Consider the following 20729-nt stretch of genomic DNA (forward strand, 5'->3'; position numbering starts at 1 on the left):
TAATGTGCAGGTTTGGCAAGAGCCCCCTACTCTGGGGCTGGGGAAAGTCCCTTGTTTGGGTCCAGGTTCTGCTCTAAGTCCATTGTTCTCTATGGCTCCTAGCTTTTCTGTCTTTTATGGGGTTCTTGTTTTCCCATTATTCTTCTTGGCCACCTCTGTAGAGAGCCCTTCTTGGAGGCTGACCATCTTTCTCTGCCTGCTTCCTGTCCGTGGAGGGTTGGGGCCAAGGCTGTTTCAAGTCCTGGTCAGCCAGTCTTTTAGTCGAGACTGCTGGCTTCTGAATTAGCCAACATAATACAGTTCCAGAGAAACAGAACCAGCAGGATATATATAGTAAGCGATTTATTATAAGCATTGGCTCATGTGGCTGAAGGGATTGGCAAGTACACATTCCACCAGGCAGGCTGCAAGCTGGAAACTTCAATGAAGGTGTTCTCATTTGCTAAACGCTGCCAATGCAGTATACCAGAAATGGAGTGGCTTCTACGATGGGAACGTATTAGGTTAAAAGCTTACCATTCCGAGGCTGTGAAACTGCCCGAGTCACGGCATCATCAGAGGTGCGGTCTCACACGAGGTCGGCCGCTGGCAAACCTGGACCGGTGCCATGTGGCCAGGCACAATGGTGGCTCTGCCTGGCTCTGTCTTCTCCCCTGGGCTCACTTCTTGCCCGAGCTCAGCTGTGGGGCATTAGGCACGTGGTCGTGTCTGCTCCACTTTTCTCTGGACCTCACTGCTAGTGCTGCTTTGGGCTGCTCCATCCGTGGCTTGTTTCTTACCTGGGTTTGCTGGTTTCAGTCTCTGGAGGCTTGCCTCTGTCACTGCCTCATTTTTCTCTGTCTGTGACATTTTTTTATTCCTCCTTTTATAGAGGACTCCAATAAGAGTATTAAGATTCACCCTGGTTCTCTAATCAAAGGCCTTTAACTGAAGTAATTTTATGAAGTAGTCCCACTGATGATAGGTTGACATGCATGGGAAGGAATTAGCTTTAAGAACAGAATTTTCTGGAATCCGCTCAGCTTTGCACTGTCATACAAGGTAAAGTTGCATTCCCCAGAAGAAGCTGGCTGGCTGAAGAAGAGGCAGAAATTCTTCTTTATAAGTTCTGAAGTCTTCATTTCTGGCTTTAAGACATCCAACTGACTGGTTGAAGAGAATTCCCCTTATTGCTGACGGTTGTCTCTTTTGCTAATTGTAGATACAATCAACCATGGATGTAATCGACTGAATCATGACGTAAATCCATCTACAAAATATCCTCACAGTAACACTCTGGACAGTCTTTATTTGACCAAACAAACGGACACCATAACCTAGCCAAATCGACACATGAATTTAACGATCACTGTTCCATTGACAATAATATTCTCCAAAAACTTAACTGGCTTTTACCTGTTTGATAGTTGACCCCTATGCCAATAGCCATACACCAAATTATTTGAGACATTTACATCTTAGGTCTGTCAGACTTTTGAGGAAGAATCACATCCTTATTCTCTTTCCATTGAGCTGTTCTGTTCGGTCCAAATTATTTAGCAGGTGCTACTTTATTCAAAGGTTTTAACACAAGGTACAACATCTGAGATATGGTGGCCTTGTCACAAGATCTAATGTACTTTCAACTTTTTTTTTTAAACTTCAAAATTAAACCTAAGTAGAAAGATTAGTGCAAGAAATTCCCATATACACTTTCTTTTATTCATTTTTTCAAATAAAATACTATAACAGAAAAAGGCAGCTCAACAAGCTATGGAAGCACTATCCTTTCCTTTATTCACTAATTGTTTATGTTTAGGTACATTTTCACTCTCCCTCTTTTCCACTTTTTAGTTTTCTCTTTCTCTCACGTGCTTTACATACACACATTATTATTGCCCAACTATTTGAGAGTAAATTGCAGTCATCATGATCCTTTAGTCCTAAATATTTCATCATGTAATTCCTAAGAATAAGGGCATTCTTTTACATAACCATGGTATAGTAATCAAATTCAGATTATTTAACATGAATGTAATATTTCCATATACTATATAGTCCATATTCAATTCATCCAATTATCCAATAAGCTCTTTAGGCCATTTATTTTTCTAAAACAGTATTACAGTTTGCATTTATTTATTTATTTATTTAATTTTTATTTTACAAAAGCAGTTTTATTGAGATATACTCATATGCCATACAATCCATCCAATATGTACAATCAATGGCTTTTTTTTAATGAAGTAAAATTTATGAATTTTTAATTTTTGTTGACAAGGAAATCTTTGTAAACTTAAGTTCACAAGAGTATTTTTCTGTTTTTTTTTTTAAGATTTATTTATTTATTTCTCTCCCCTTCCCCCACCCCACCCTGGTTGTCTGTTCTCTGTGTCTTTTTGCTGCGTCTTGTTTCTTTGTCTGCTTCTGTTGTTATCAGCGGCACGGGAATCCGTGTCTCTTTTTGTTGCGTCATCTGTGTCTCTTTTTGTTGCGTCATCTTGTTGTGTCACCTCTCCGTGTGGGTGGCGCCGTTCTTAGGCAGGCTACACTTTCTTTCACGCTGGGCGGCTCTCCTTACAGAGTGCACTCCTTGCGCATGGGGCTCCCCTACATGGGGGACACCCCTGCGTGGCAGGGCACTCCTTGCGCGCATTAGCACTGCGCATGGGCCAGCTCCACATGGGTTAAGGAGGCCCGGGGTTTGAACTGCGGACCTCCCATGTGGTAGACGGATGCCCTAACCACTGAGCCAAGTCTGCCACCATTTTCTATGCTTTCTTCTGGAAGTTTTATAGCATTAGTTTTTATTTTAAGGTCCATGATTATTCTTTTCTTTTTTAAAAATTTTTTTCTTTTTTTAAAAGATACATAGATCACAAAAAATGTTACATTAAAAAAATATAAGAGGTTCCCATACACTCCACACCCCAACCCCCCCATCCCCACTCCTCCCACATCAACAACCTCTTTCATCAGTGTGGCACATTCATTGCATTTGGTGAATACATTTTGGAGCACTGCTGCACCACAGGAATTATAGTTTACATTGTAGTTTACACTCTTCCTTCAGTACATTCAGTGGGTTATGGCAGGATATATAACGTCCAGCATCCATCCCTGCAATATCATTCAGGACAATTCCAAGTCCTGAAAATGCCCACCCATCACATCTCTTCTTTCCTTTCCCTGTCCTCAGCAACTACTGTGACCACTGTCTCCACATCAGTGATACAATTTCTTCCATTGCTAGAGGCACAATAGTTCTATAGTAGAATACCAGTAAGTCCATTCTAATTCATATTTTATTCTTCTATCCTGTGGACCCTGCGATGGCAGGGGAGGAACACTGGTGTGGGGTATGATTGATGGGTGACACATGGTTGGGAGGGAGTTCTCCAGGGCATGTATATAGGGTATATAAAAGTGCTTGGATATTCATTGGGTATTTTCAAAGTAGGTAGAGTTACAAATGACAACTAAGGGAATGCTGAGTTCCTAGCCAGGGGAGCTCTGTCACATTCCCCAGTGGAACAACAACAATCCCCCAAGTGCAAGGGAAAAGACCAGTGAAGAAGGATGGTTCAATGATGAGCCCTTGATACTGATGCCTGTGTTTATGAGCCTGTGTGCCTGAAATTTCAACTAGGCCTAGAGTTGCAGGGTGCCTAAGAGTTACCTCCTGAGAGTTTCCATATTGGTCAAATGTGGCCACTCTCTAAGCCAAACTCAGCATGTAAATGCATTACCTTTCCCCCAGCATGGGACATGACTCCTGGGGATGAGCCTCCCTAGCATGGAAGGATTACTATCAGTCACCACCTGCTGAGGCAACTAGAAAAAGACCTTGAATAAAAGGGGGAAATGGTAAAGACAAATGAGTTTATGTGGCTAAGAGACTTTAAAATGAGTTGGGAGGTGTTCAGAGGGGTTGCGCTTATGCATGCCTCAGCAGGGCCCCAGAGACAGCGGAAGTAGATACAACCCCAGGTACTGATTCTCCTGAGGGCTATGGAGACACACAGGTCATGGCAGATGGTTCTGGAGTTCAGTGCCTTGTCAGTGGACACTACTTTGGAATTTGTGCTCCTGAGTGTGATGGAATTGGACTCAGATGTGACCTTTCTACACATGCCTCTTCTGTCACTTTTACTGAACCTGTTGTTGGTGCTGGGATTGGTATATGTTCAGGAGACTTGAATCTCTGGACTGGCCATGTGCCACTAGGCCCTGAGCCTCAGCAGAGTTGCAACACCTATTCTCCAGTTCATTGGACTTACCCAGGTCAGGTAAGAGGGAGGTGAAGATGGTCAATCACCACACTAGGGAACTGAGAGTACCTACAACTGCAAGCAGGAGACTCACATCCATCAGCTATGTGGAATCTAAGCCCTCTCTCGGTTTATAGGTTGCATGTAATCGTTATGTCTCCTTTAATCTCAGCCTTCCTTTGTCTTATATGAAATTGATTTTTGACGATAATGCATCAACGTTTTGTGTGGAATGCACCTAAATGATGCTGTGTCCTCCTTAGTGCATCACCTCAGGGTGTTAATTGTGGCCATTGCTACAGGCTGAGGATGAAATTTAATTGGCCTTTGTTGTTCAAAGGATTGGAGATGAGAAACAGTTGCATCTTTCAATTCTCAATTCTGAAATTTCTAGACTCTTTTCCCTTAATATATCACCCACCACTGGCTGGCCCTGAAGCAGATGCCATATATCTTAGGTTCTGTTTTAATGGTAGAACCCTGCTCTCAGTAAGGTTGCCTGTACCAGTCACCTTAGGCTGAGATATGCTGATGTCCTAAAATGGGCAATTGCAAGAGCTATTCATGACTGTGCAAATTAGTACAGCCTAAAGAATACAAAAATAATAGGAGAACACTATGACAGACTATCACCAAGGTAAATGTCTATACCATTCTATTCAACAATTCTACTTCTAGGAATCCATCCTACAAGAAATATTTGAGGATATGCACGAAGATGTATATACAAAGATGTTTATTTTAGTATTGTTTGCAATAGTGAAAAACTGAAAACCACCTAAATGACTAAGGGAATTTTAAATAAATTATGATAGTCATGTATGGAACACTCTTTTTATAAACTTCTGCACTTCTAACAACTGCTTCTGACACTAATTGCAAACACTACAGTAACTCAATCTAATTCAGTTCTGATTCTAAATACCCAGAATTAGGCCAAACTCCACAGGGTGAGGGCAATCCTCCAGAAGGTTGTCCTTCAGACACCAATCACAAATTTTGGGGTCCAGGCTGCCACATATTGAGGGATTCAGTAATTTGCTAGAATACCTCATGGAACTGACTGAAAGCGCCATACTTTATTTGAATAAAAGGATGCAGGTAAGAGAAAACCTAAAGAAGAGATCCATGGAATGAGGTCAAGGAGTCTCATGCCTAAGCTTCCAGGTGGAGTCAGAACACCTCACCTTCTGGCCCAGGGATGTATTTTCTCAATCCCAGAAGCTCATCAGCACTTCATGTGCCTTGAGTTTCTTTGGGGTCTCATTGCATAGGCATGATTGATGAGGTCAATGCTCACATGGTTGAGCACAATCTCCTGCCCCTCTCCCTTCCCAGAGGCCGGGGAGGTGGGTCAATGTGACCTGGCTCAACCCCCCAACCCCCTAATCATAAGGTTGATCTCTCTGAACCCCCACCCTCAAGTGGTAGGTGGGCCCAGTCTCCATTCTGCAAATATCAGCCGTGGTCCTGAGCCCACCAAGAACAAAAGATTTTCCTATCACAGGAAATTCCAAAGATGCAGAGGATTCTTCCCCAAGAACTATGGACAAAGGCCAGCCAATTTTTTTCATTACCCTACATTCTGGGAGCCATTACATAGAATGAGATAATGAACTATAGCAACATCTCTAAAATGGAAATACATAAATGAATGAAAGCATGTTAAACTCTGACATAATTGAATTTATATTAAAACAAGAACAAGCCACCACAGGATTCTGTGCATGTATATGCACAAACGGAATGTAAATATATGGAATAGAATCTGGAAACTGTTAACAAATGTTTACTGCTGAAAAGAAACATGGGAAGCAGGGGGCAGATAGAGATAAAAAGGGATTTTAGCATTTTATTCTAGATATGGCTCTATTGTTTAAGATTGTATGAAAAAATATGATATTTTATCACTTTTGCAAATTAATTGATTAGATAAATACTATAATTTGTAACCAAAGGGCATGATGAGCATTCAAAGGCAATGAGAAGCCTGGGGTAAGAAGGAAAGAATGTGTAGTGAATACAGAACCCATGATCACTGTCATCAAATATTGAGGTATCCCTCAAGGAGAAAAAGTCCTACCTTTATTTTGTATACCCCCTCAAAGAGCACGATGGGAAAAATAAAAGTAAAAATAAATTCATCTCTCAGAGCAATCTACAGATGGAATGAACTACTTGTGGGATATAATACTTTCCTGGCCACAGGGATGATGAGGGGTAATTCCAAGCCCTCATAAAAATTTGGACTAAAAGACATTTAATCTAGATAGTTTTTCATCTAGAAGTTTCTTGGACAGCCCATTTCAAGTTTTGATTGATTGTGCCTAGAAACCACCACAAACATTCCGAAATGTATGGTTCTGTAAGTTGGAGCTTTGGCTCCCAGAGAAGCTCATGGGAATGCTTGAGTTCTGACTATTGATTCACTCTGCTTTAAATATTCTCATGGTCCCAAATTCCTTAAGAGCTGTGTCAACAGGAAAACATCCTCCACCCCTAAATCACCCAGCCGTCTGCAGAAAGAGTGCTGTTTCTCAGGCCTTCCCACTGAATTTCAGCTCGACTACTTATTTCTCTAGGTTCCCAGAAAAACAGTGAGGAACCCCCAAGTACTGGGTTTTATATCCTTTTATACTCTCATTCTCGAGGCAAGCACATGTAAAATGTGCTCAAGGACAATTTCATTACTCAAGTTATTCAGTTCATTACTCAGTTCTTGGACTTGTTGCAGAGTGAGGCTTCTAGGGGCAAAGGATTCTTGTCTGGAGCAATCTCTTCTCACCATTTCTGCATGGTCATGATTTACCTGAAGCCTCCCTCAATCTGCTGAACCTCGAACTTCTGAGCTTTGTCCACCAGGCAATTCCAAGCATTAGAGTTGCTGCTCATAGCCTTCCTTGGAAATCCCTGCATTCATTCTCCCTCCAGTTTTCTTGTGTGTTTCCTCCCCCCCCCCCCCCCCCCGCACACACACTTTTATAGCTCCTCTGTACCTCTCTCTCTGAATCTTTATCTTGATGTTGTCTTCCTTGTTGTCATTTAGAAACAGAGCTATTTCCTGATGGGATATACTTGGCTAGAGAGAAGTGAGAACTGTCAGAATCTTTGATCCAGAAAGTATTTTAAGAAATAGCTAAAAGAACCTCCTCTTTTTTCTGATGGTTGTGTCTTGCACAACTGACCCAGAACATTGCCCATGCACTGCTGGATATTCAAACCTCAAGATTGCTTCTTATCTGGGAAGGAAAATGCTTCAAAAATAAATGTCAGTGATGGACCAGAAGGCTGAGATCATCCCTGGGCTGTGACCAATGAATCCAAACTTTCATTTGCTACACATTTACTGAGCCTTCCGTTCTGTAATGAGGATATGAATGGCCACTCATTCATTCACTGGGTTGTCTGAGCATGTCAATGAGCTTATGTGGCCGCAGGTGGGTTTCTTTTGTGTGAGGTGGTTTATAGGTATATGTACAGATAGAGCTAGAGTGTGTGGTGGTTTATAGGTATAGGTACAGATAGAGCTAGAGTGTGAGGTGGTTTATAGGTATAGGTACAGATAGAGCTAGAGATCTGGGTCTCCCATAAGGATGTCTCACTTTGAAGGCGACGTTTTTCTCTCGTGTTTGAGGATCTCTCCATGCTTTAGTGAGTCAGAACATGCCAGATTGCACTATCTTATCCTTTTAATTATCATCCCTTTAGTCTAATGTTCATCTAAGGGATGCAGCTTCTCAGAACTAGACTTCATTCTTATAAAGAAAGAGCTAACTCCTCCTCACATAAACCATAATCCTTCACAGAAGATGGGGCCAAAGTCTTATCCAAAAGAGCTGCCCATCTATCATGATGGATTTAACTGCTGGTCTCCCGTTTGTGCCACATTTATTTCATTATACTGTAAAGAAATTTAACAATATTAAAGACACTGCATCATATTTGGTAATAGTACCTTACCCTAGAACCATCTCCCTGTTGAATGGCCTTCCTTATTCAGAAACTGAGACCTAATTTCTCCACTGAGCACTAAGAAAGAAAGCTTGTTATATATATGTAAATATATATACATATATTGGTTTGTTTTAATAAATGATCTTAGTCTATTCAAATATTTGCGATACAGTGTTGGTAAATTCAAAGAATACACAGCTTTTAGATCTTAAAAATAAAGTTATTATAAAAATAAATGAACTTATTTACATGACCACGTGCATAAGTCTTTGAACTGCACTGTGCCTTTTAAACTGCATGAATTCTTATTTAAGTTTAGAAGAAGTTTTTCTTTAGAGGAGTTGTTTTTAAATGCAGAGCAGTTTGCGATTTTTAAAATCAATATTTCATTTATGATTCATGTTTTGCTAAAATGGATAATGTAATGCCTTAATGGATGGAAATGGATCATGGTGGGGAGGTCAGAAAACAATTGCTGCCATTAATAATACACATTCTACAAGGTAATCGACAGACGGGGAGGAGGCGATTCTTCAGAATATTCCTGCAGGATTCGGTACACGGAATGTACACAAAAATAGCAGCCGATGTTAAGAACAGCATGTCAGAGAAGCACACAAATTTCTGTGAACATTATCAAGTCTTTTCCATCAGCAAATAGTTTTTCTACTCATTCAAAAACTGAGGCAGTTAATTATAGAGGAATAGCTTATGGTCAGAGAAATCAGGACAAATAAAATGTGCTCGAATCCGCACCTGCAGGAGGCACTGGACATGCTGCTCCTTTGCTAGATGATTCATCCTTGGTGTTTCCCTAGAACTTCGCTCACAATCATACACTTGATTGTTTTATTTTATTTATTATTTGCAGTACCTTTCTGAAAATGCTAGAGTCCAACTTTTGAATGGTGTTTGCTCCTTGAATGGAACAAAGAAGGGGAGGCTCAATCTTAACTGTGTCCGATGCAGGCATGCGTGATTGCATTGGAGCCCCCTGATAATCCTGGAATGTGGATGGGGGAGCTGCTGGAAAGCTCATTATCCAGATGAGGAAACTGAGGCTTAGCATGGACCAGTGGTTTGCACAAGATCTCAGAACTAGTAAGTGGTTGACTTACCTAAAGTTTTCTGACTCCAAATCCATTTTATCCTCCATTCTTTGATGTGAGTGACCTGCAGGGGGAGGGGGAAAGGAGAGAGAAGAAAGAGACAGCGATTCATTCATATGGTATCTTCTGTTTTAAAATTGCATTTAAAATTAAAGGATTTTTTCCCAGTGGACTGCAAGTTGATTGCACGCATCTCTTTCAACTTCAGCATTTAGCCATGTTGGGTTGGTAGTTTGAAATCAGTCCTAGTGCAAGTAGTCACACCATGGAAACTTGCAGATGCTACAGATTCGGGGCTTTTATCTCCAGAGATTCAGTTGTTAAACACTTGCCAGCACAGCACTATTTTAAATTTAGTTTTCATTTTCATACCAGCAGTCAATGGACCCTTTAATGCCAGCCTTTTCACTGAAAATTGAGGCTGAAAGTTAAATAGCTATCTTGGAGGAGAAATCCAAGACTTATCAAGGCTTGGATAGAGAGGAGAGAAAGGGCAGAGGATTTGGTCTTCACCTACTTCACTGTGATGCTCCAGGAACAAGGTGTCCTGACTTTTCTGGCCTGTGAAGTGATGTGGAAAGGCTCATGTAACCGAGCAGTGGGTGGAGCGAGTTATGGATACATACTCATGGAAATCCAGGAAAGTGCTCCCTTATGGACCCTTTCTACTTAGAGCATTGGTTTCCAGGCTTCCTTAATCTTGTCCTCTCAGCAGCAAAAATATTTGAATATACAACATATATATGCATATGTACCCATCATTACATATATGTACACCGGGGCTTAATTTGTAAATAATTTTATACATATATATACATATTTTTAAAAATTATTTTCTTAAGGAGGTACCAGAGAAACCGCTGAGCTACATCTGCTCCCCACCTACATATATTTTTTATTCTAAATTACATGTATTTTATTGTAAATTGCATGCATTATATGTCAATTATACATCTAGTATAAACTTTTAAAGAATGAGGAAAGGTGAATTAAACAAGACAAAATTATTTTATTTTCTTTATGAATTGGGCAACTTTTTTACTCACAGAATATTAATTCAATTATTAAATATTAATGATGATGCTGTGACAGGATTCATCATTATTATGGAAAGTGCTGGTTAATCATTTTTGATATAACCTTTCAAAGATATGGCTCTAAATTTAGTTTAGTTTGATACTTTGTTTTAATGCCTGTCAGAGCTGAAGAGACACTTCATAAAGATTCATAGATCTGAAAGGAAGCCCTGTATCCTTGGCTAAACTTATTAAATTAGGATACTCCATTTTCACTACCTTTCACTGATTATGTGAAGTATCTTATTAAACTTGACCAGTGTATTTCCATCTTTCCTGATAGCATCAGTTGCTCTTGTAAACTAGAAACAAAGAGGTATTATATTTATGTATTTCTAACAAACATGTCCAAAATCCACCAAAATTTTTGTTAGGTATTTAAACGGAGAAAAAACTGCTCCCACATTTTTGCAACTTGCAAATCTGAGCATTCTTACAGGTTACACATAACATCTATGTGAAAAAATTTACTTACTAATGAAAATGATTCTAACATAAGATTTCATAATGCTCTTTCACTTGTATGAGTTTCTTTAAAAAAAGTCATTTCTTCCTCCCTCATAGTTAACCTTCACTTTGAGGGAAAAAGTTAAGGGCGTGTAGGTGTATGTGTTTATAGCATCTAGTTGGATGTATACTGAGAGTCATTTGCTATCAAAGAAAAGACCAGCATATTTGGAACTTTTACCTATTCAAAAATAAAAATGTGTACCCATCTTTAATTTTGAAAACTCTTCAAGTTCATTGCTCAGGACAACCAAAGAAAGTATTTGTGGTTAAAAAAATATGGGACATAAACACATACATAAACCTTTATATGCATATATACATAATTATATCCATAAATATTACCTCTACAAAAGCATATATGTGATACTTTATATAGACACATATATGTACTCATACATCTACACAAACTCATGAAACCACAAAAATATGTCCACATAAATACATAAGTAAATATTCCTAATCCAATCACAATCAGAATTAAATAAGCCATATCATATGCAAACATTTGAACATAATCATATGCATCTATGATATTTTGTGTGTATCTACTATACTATTCCTATGAACCTATATAATCCTATACACGTATTATACATGTGTATATACATTTGCATAATTCTACACATCATATAATCCTATACTTCTTCTGTATGTGTGTTTGGAAACATGTGTACATGCACCATATTGAAGATATTATAATCTGTAAGCATGCTTGGGTCACATGTAACCATCAAGACTCTGGCTCCAATGACAAATAAACAAGGACATGACCCATGGCTTCAACTCTCCCTTGAGTTCCTCACGTGCATGACTGTCAAATACATGGACCAAGTGAGGGGGTCGGTTTCTATATTTAAATATTAGTCAAGCTTAGTTTTCACAACGAACATTACATTAAAAAACATTAAAACACGTGAAAAACAACTGCACGGCGTAGCCTCCTGGTGGGGCATAGCCTGCCTTGCCCTCCCTCCTTGGCTGGCGTCTGCCACAGCTCCTTGCAGCCTCAAGTCTTCTAGTGACAGCTGCCTGGGAGCTCAGCATCCAGAGCTCCTTGCCTTACCTCCTGTTCTGATTTGATAGAGACAGTCTTCAGTGTCAGTGTTCCCGGTGTTTTTAATACAAAATGGATAAGCTCAGCTCGGATAACCTATCATCAAGGGGGATATGGATATGAGCAGACCATTCAAAGCAGAGTGGAAACAATGGCTAATCAAATGATGCAAATGAAAAGGTAACGGACTTTGAGATACCTATCCTGACTGAGAGCCCATTTACACGTTAGCTCTCAGTTTCCCAGCAATCCTGCAATAAACACCAGTGTTATAGTCCCAGATTAAATGTTGAGGAAACAGAGGCACGGAGAAAAGTTCAATGACAAGTCCAAAGGCCACAAGCCTATCAAGTATCAGAGTTAGCCTTCACATCTAGGTCTCTGACTCCAAAGTATACACTCTTTTTTTTTTTAGTATTTTTTTCAAGATTTATTTATTTATTTATATTTCTCTCCCCCGCCCCAGTTGTCTGTTTTCTGTGTCTATTTGCTGCGTGTTCTTCTTTGTCTGCTTCTGATGTTGTCAGCGGCACTGGAATCTGTGTTTCTTTTTGTTGTGTCACTTTGTTGTGTCAGCTACCATGTTGCTTTCTCCAGTAAAATACCATTTCTTTCTTTCACAAAAATCAAATTAGCAAAATTTATAAGTTTGTTATTCCATAATGTTGATAAAGTAACCTCAGAGATGAGACAGACCAACTGCTATCCATGAACAAGAGTATATAATGGACTAGCTTTTCTAGAAAATATTTTGGCAATATGAAACAAGACAAGCCTTAAAAACATTCATGTCCTATGACTATTTCTGGGATTTCAGCATAGGGGAAAAAAAGGCAACATAAAGAAACAACTCTTTGCTTAGAGATGCTCATTGATGATTTATTGAAAATCATACAAGTTTGCAAACAACATGCATCTTTACAACAATATGAAATGGATTAGTAAATGATTCTAGATTTAAACATTGGAATATCGTAACTAAAAAGTTATTTACAATAAATGTTAAATACTCATTATGTTAAGTGGGAAAAAGCAGGATAGAAACTTGTACACACAGTAGAGTCACAACTTTGGAAATATGTATATAGAGAAAAACAACTAGAAGAAAATATGCCGCAACGCAGGCAGAGTGATTTATTTTTCTTAGCTTTAATTTACTCGACAGCGAATGCATTAGTCTGAGAGGATACAATAAATTTTAATGGAACAGAAAGCTGTGAGTTCAGAGGCAGAGATGAGGGTTCTAGAACTGAAGAATTTCTCTCCATGTACCTGGCTTCAGTTTCTCTCTCGGTTATGTGGGGATAATAATCTCTCCCCATAGAGGCTTAAACTTGTGGCACAGTCAAAGACACTCATCTCTCTTCTCCTTTTGCCCTTGCAGTTCTTTGCTAAGATGTTAAGCTTCTCAGGACACTCTGGTGACCCACAGACATTCTGTTACTGAGTGGAGAAACCCTATTATCCCTTTGTTTACTTGAGACAATAAGCTAAGAGGAAACGAAACAAAATACCCATACCTAGAACTGAACTCACCCATGGTCGCGTTTGAGTCTAAGTGAAATAACCCCATGGACCCACTCCCAGAGCACAGTTCACGGTCCTTCATCTTCTTGGAGTCATGGATACATCTGAGCATCCCCCCCAATACCTGCTCATAGGTGCCCACTGGTGCTGGTAGCATCTGGGATGCGCCGGCGCTCTGAAGCTTCCATCAGCCCCAGGTTAAAAACCCCTGGAGATGCAGCCCATGCTGGGAAGAGGGAGCAGTGAGCCCGGAAACGAGAGAGAGGAAGGCGCAGGGGGCTTCCCTGGGTTCCCCCCACACCCCGTTAGGGGGCCTGGGGGCCTTGTCTAGGACCACAGCAGTGAAGCTCATCGGGATGTCGCCTCCTCCACCCTTGCTCGGTAAAAGCCTCAGAGGTCACAAAGACTTTATGTGACAAGGCGGATGGCTATCCAACCCCCTCTGTTCTGCTCTCTTCAGTGGAGCTGCTCCCTGAAGATCAGGTTGGTCCACGTATTTGTAAAAGCTCCCAGCACAGAAAAGCAACTCTGAAATGAAGATATAAAAGGACTGGTAGAAGGGAGCAGATGTGGCTCAAGCAGCTGAGCACCTGCTTCCCACATGGGAGACCCCGGGTTTCATCCCCTGTGCCTCCTAAAAAAAACAAAAACAAGCAACAAGCAAAACTAATGAAAACACCAACTCAGGGGAACTGATGTGACTCAGTGGTTGAGCACCAGCTTCCCACTTAAAAGGTCCCGGGTTCTATCCCTGGTCCCGGTACCTCAAAAAAAACAACAACAATAAAACAATAACTCCTTGTACGGCCAATGATCTATACTCAGATCTTAGCTCATACTGGGTTTTAATGTGAAAATGTACCTCATTCACCTCCTGTCACTACTGTCACAATCAAACACGCCTCTGAGGAAGTGCTTTGGACAAAAATCACAGGAGAACTTAGCCCAGAGCTCATTCAACAGCATAGTACAGTGGATTAGAACAAGGGTTGGCAATTTTTTTTTCTGAAAGGGCCTGATAGTAAATATTTTAGGTTTCGTGGGTCATATACAGTCTCTGTTGCACATAGTTCTTTTGTTTCTTTGTTATATTTTAAAAACATAAAAGCCGCTCTTGGCTTGCAGGCTGCTCTAAATCAAGCCATGGTCGTAGTTTGCCAACCCCTGGGTTAGTATCTAAGCTCTGAAGCCAGACTGCCTGGGTTTAAGGCCTTCTAGCTCTATTACCCTTGGTGATTCCTTAACTATCGTGTGCCTCGGCAAGAAGGAAGGAATTACAGCACTGAATAACAGCGCTGCCCTTTGGGGTGCTGTGACGCTTGCGTGATGCAATGCCTATAAAATACTCCTGGCAGCAGGGGTCCAATTAGCACAATGTAAATGTTAGCTATTCTGAATAGATGTGGGCGTAGGTTCCAAGCCTGGCTGGTTCTCCCAGAGTAGCTCGAGGCTGCTAACTTCCCTGTGGAGGATGGCCGCTACAGAAATGTCACCCAGTTGAGCCTTTCTTGTTGCATAGGGCAGGGGGGAAGATAAATACGGTGAACTTAGAGGATTAAAATAATTTCCATCTGCAAAGTGGAATAAAAATAGCCCTTACCTTACAGGGTTGTTTTGCAGAATACATGGAATGTTGAATATGAATTTGTTCATTATAACATATAGCTCTAGCTATTATTATGGAAGATACCTGATTATAATTACTAATTAGGCAAGAGGTTTCCCGATACCCTGATGCCATATGCTTTAAGCTCGTTTAGTTGATACTGGTTTTTCCCTGTTCTTCGACTCCGTTTTTTCCCCAGGATGAGAGCTGGGTCTGAATCACTCCTCTAGACGTCAGTCCTGAGCACAGAGCCAAGCCCATCTCTGTAGCTGAATCAAATAAAAGATTTATAGGGAATGATGTAAAGATTTAGAATTTTTATGTTTGCTTGTGTTGTCTTTCTTTCAGGGACTTTTTAAATAGCAAATGATTTCCCATTCAAGACCGTTGATAAATTAGCATGTTGAGATCCAAATTCCTAATAATCGAAAAAATACATGCAAACAACTAAGACTATTCATCATTCATGAATGCACTGGAAAACAGAGGGGGCTTCTTTTGTGGACAAGAGGCTATAGGATTCCTGAAAGGGGGAAAGAATATGGGATTGGATTGTAGAAGGATATCACAGGCTAAGATGCAGGACGGGAGGTAGGAGCTCTCTGCAGGTCCTGCAAGCTCAGGGGCAGGGAGGGGCCTGGGTGAGAGCAACCACCACAACACTGACTTGGAATATCACCGAAGAGCAGAACACGTGGCCCCCTCTGTATCATCGCCTTGGTCCAACCATATCTCTATGGGATCCTGGCATCAGAGAGGCAAGCCAATACCCCGGGTGACTGGCAGTCCGCAGAGGAAGGAGGAAGCCTTATACCCAAAGGAATTGCTGCTGGAAGCATATCCCACACATGTGAGGTCAACATAAGGAGCATGGCAGACGTGTGGGGATTTAGAAAGTTAACCATCCAGGTCCTCTCTGAATGAATTACTAAAGGATGCACTTCAGAAAAACAAAATGAATATTCAAAATCTATAAAGACATTTGTTTCAAAAAGAAACAATGGGAAAAATGGACCGAAGTCGGGAACGAGTAGTCCTAGTCCTATAAAGAAGGAAAACAAATGATTAAGGAATATATGAAAAGGTGTTCAGAGTCACCAATAACGAGCAAATGCAAATTTCAACAAAGAAATACAATTTTTCACTCCTCAGGGTATGACAAACCTGATCATATGAAATATCGATGGCATTGGCGAAGAAGTGCATGCTCTCACTCACTGCTTTTGTGTGTATGAATTTTTGCAGCTCTTCCATAGTAATATTTTGGCAGTGTCTATTATAAAGAAAAATGTGACTGTCCTGTGACTCAGCAATTCCATTTCTCAGTGCCTATCTTAGAGATACACTTCCTAATATGTAAGTAGAAGTATGTTCGCTTCAGCAGGTGGTGAAAGCAAACTGAAAACATCTTAGTCATCCAGAATATGTAGTACTTATAAAAATCTGGGGGTAGATCTATATGTACCAATGGAGAAAGAGCTCCAAGACACTCTGTTGAGTGAGAAGAATACACATTTACTGTACAAGAAGTATAATATATAACAACATTTTATATTACCCCTCCCACATATACACACAACACAAAGAGAGAAGGAGACACCGAGAGATATGGAGACACAACCACACACAGGCCTGTGTGATTCCTAAATATTATAGGAATAAACCACCTGAACGACTGCAGCTGCTGGTTATCTCACCAAACTATCGGACTCTATTGCTCCCTCTAAAAATCTTTGATATACAGCTTTGTATATCTTAAAGATTCATACGGAATGCATCTTTGATATATCTGTAAAAATGAGAATATGTTCATATTTTAATTTTTAATTTAAAAAATCACCTAAGTTTAAAAGCGTCATGCAGGCTCATGACAGAAAACTGAAAGCACAGAAAATGCAAAGGGAAAAATTGCCCGAGGCCACTCTGTTGAGCTGACCACTCTTCGTCTTTGGCCCTGCATCCTTCCAATCCTTTTTCTGTATATGTGTAGGTTGAGGTGGCAGTATTGGTCAGTGGCAGATGCCTTATTTCAGAGGTGGAATATATAGTAGTGTTGGTGAATAAATATAGAAGAAATGGAAACGCATGGTTTAGAGAATTCAGGGAAACATGGATGGATCACTGACACCTGGTGGAGAAAGAGAAAACGATAGGGAGACAACTGCAGACTGTTTCAGGCCTGGAACTTGAGGAGTGCATGAGGCCGAGGCCGGCTCACGGGGAGCACACGGTCCCGGTGACGATGGCACTGAATTGCTCGGGCCCCCCTCCTCTTCACTTGAGCTTGACCCTTAGTGATAACAATGTTAACATGCCAAAAAGCAGATACAAATGGAGCAACAGAGTGGGAAGATGTTTGCCAGAGTTTGTGCAGCAAAGGACGAGGTCGAAAGGGAAAGAAAGTACTGGGAACGTATAAGAACGGGTAAAATCGAGCTCCATGCCTGAGAATTTCTGAGAGCTGCTCCTCCCTGGTGTTTCTTCTGGAGGTTTTGGACAAATCACAGGAATAAAAAAAACTAAATGATTGCAGCGGCTGGCCATCTCAACTGAATTATCTGCCTCCGTTGCACTATGGAAAGAATGCTTAAAGGGAATAAGATAAGTAACTCAACAACCCAATAAAGAGATTGGTAGATAAAAGAAATCTACATCTTATAGATACATAAAATAAATATGCAACATATATAGGTTTATATTTCGCTGTTTTTTACTGGCTTTCCAAAATTGTGATTGGACTATATGTACTGGTTAGTCCAATTTTAATAGATCACCATGCCCAACGTGATTTTTAAAGGCAGCACAGTGCCCCTTTCTTCTTCTCAAAGTACTCTTATTTAACCAATCCAATATTGCTGAAAAGTAAGACTGTTTAGAAGACTGTACTGTTCCAATTAATGCTAACACAAAGCCCCTTTATAGTTACATCTTTGCACACATCTCTGGTAACATTTTCAAGATACCTTTTAGGAAGACAAATTGTTGGGTTGAAATGTGTGCATCTTTGAAGATTTTTGATGCATCTTGTCCAGCTGCCCTCCAAAGTATTTGGCAATTATATTCCTACCAATAGCCTATGCGAATAACTACCTTCCCAGCCATCTCAGCATTCTTTCATCCTCTCTTATCTTTGACATTTTAATAGGAAAATGAAAGCACCTGATTTTATGGTGCTTTACATTTGCACAGCACTGATTGCTACTGAGATTGCACATACATTTTAAAAATATTTATTGGTTATGAATATTTCTTCTTTTTTATATAATTTTGTTCTCCCTTTATGATAGTATACTTTATTTCTTTGATATTAACTTATGGTCAAGGCCAAAAGTTTCAGGATCATGTTAACCATTAATCATGTTGATAGAAAACCATAGTTGTTCCCAGGATAATGAGTTCATGGTTAAATATAAAGTTGTCCACTGATGTCAGAAAAAAATAGTTTTTATGTGATAGGGGAAAGATTAAATGCTTAAGATATAAGGTCTCAGACCAATCATTTATCTCAAAAAATAAGGGAACCTCTCTAAGCTTTCATTTCTTTAACTGTAAAATGTAGATCCAATAAAACCTGTGTCACAGGGCTGTAATGAGAATTAGATGAGATAACCCTTGTAACACATCTGGTATATTACCTAATAAATAATCACTTAATAAATATTATAATTTTTATTAGGTCAAGGAAGTTTCCCTCTATTCAAAGTTCACCAAGAACATATTTGAGTCTAGCAGGTTCAAATGGTGGGTGGGTTCTTGATGAAATATCCCCTTCTAGAGTCAAACCCAGGGACATAATTAAAAAACACAATTAAAAAAATGAGTAAATGCATAGACGAAGTTGAAAACAAGAGAAGAAATTCTTTGGTATACAGAAATAGAGCAGATGCTTAGAACCGGAAACAGGAAATGGAGAGCTATATGCAGCCTACAGCAATGTCGGGGCTGATGTATTTGTTGTGAGGCTGAAACTGTCACTACAAACAAAACGCTCCTGGAGCCATGCCAACTGACAAATAAGAGAATTATCTTAAACTCACAAAACATCTGAATAAGGTCAAATCTCTAAAACTGTACTACAAATTTAACAAAGAAACAAGGAAAAGAAATGAAATAATTTCCTAGAAATGAAGAAAGATATGAGTTCCCTTATTTGGTTCTAGCAGCTGATCAACTCAGAGAGAAGGAATTTACAGATTAAAAAACACTTTGAAAGCATTTAAACTAATCATAATACATGGACATTATCCTAATTCAACTAACAGTGGTGGGGGTGGGGAGAGAAGAAGAGAGATTGACTTTTGAGATAACTGGAACTTTGAATCCCAATTGGATATTTGATGATACTAAGAAATTTTTCTTAATTTGCTTAAGGTGATAATGCTAAGTGATTATGTTGCTTTAAAAAAAGTTCTTTCTAGAGGTGCATACTGAAATATTTAAGGATGAAACAGTGTAATGCCTGAAACTTGTTTCACATTAATCAAGTAGAGTGGGTTGAAGTTAAAAACCGGTTTGTATGCCAATCCTAAAAGAACAAGGGGAGGGTTAGAGAGAGCCGGAGAGAACTGGGATTAATAGTGGTAGTTTAAAAGCTGTTATCTTTATTGATACTCTAATTATTTTTAAAGAGTATGAATTCATGAATTCTATTCTCTTCCCCATTTGCTAAGAGATTTTAAAATTTATAAATGCATAGCAAATTTTATCAAATATTTTTCAGCTGATTACGAAAGTCACATGAAAGAGGAATAGACCAAGGCTAGGCTGGGAAATCTGAAAAATCAAAGCAAAGGGAACCTTACTTTACCTATTATGAAACTATAGCAATTAATACAACATGGTATTGGTGCAGGAATTAACAGACTGATGGAATATTATAGAAGGTTCAGAACCCAGACCCTGCATATGTAGAAATTTGGGCCAATTTTGATTTTCCATTTTCAGAAAATTGTCTTTTTAACTCTATTTTTAAGCTTTTTATTATAAAGTTTTTCATAGTATTCTCTTATAATTTATAATTTTAAACTATCTACTTTATCTGTCAATTTTTGTTTTCTAATGTATTTGTGCCTTACCCTTCTTGACTCAATTCCCTAAGATCAATCCATTTTATTTTTTTCCTTTCCTTATTTTATTTTTTAATTATCTTTTTTAAATGTTAATAGATCACACGAAACGTTACATTAAAAAACATGAGGTTTCCATACACCCCACTCCCCACCCCACCACCCCCATCATTTATTTTAATTGTATTTTTTAAGATACATAGATCACAAAAAATGTTTCATTTAAAAATATAAGAGGTTCCCATATATCCACCATACACCCCCACCCCGCTCTTCCCATATCAACAACCTCTGTCATCATTGTGGCACATTCATTGCATTTGGTGAATACATTTTGGAGCGCTGCTGCACCACATGCATTAGAGTTTACATTGATGTTTACACTCTCCCCAGTCCATTCAGTGGGTTATGTCAGGATATATAATATCCAGCATCTGTCCCAGGAATATCATTTAGGACAACTCCAAGTCCCGAAAATGCCCCCAAATCACATCTCTTCTTCCCTCTCCCTGCCGTCAGCAACTACCATGGCCACTTTCTCCACATCAATGCTACAATTTCTTCCATTACTAGCCAC

This window comes from Dasypus novemcinctus, chromosome 3, assembly GCF_030445035.2.
Source record: "Dasypus novemcinctus isolate mDasNov1 chromosome 3, mDasNov1.1.hap2, whole genome shotgun sequence".
NCBI lineage: Eukaryota > Metazoa > Chordata > Mammalia > Cingulata > Dasypodidae > Dasypus > Dasypus novemcinctus.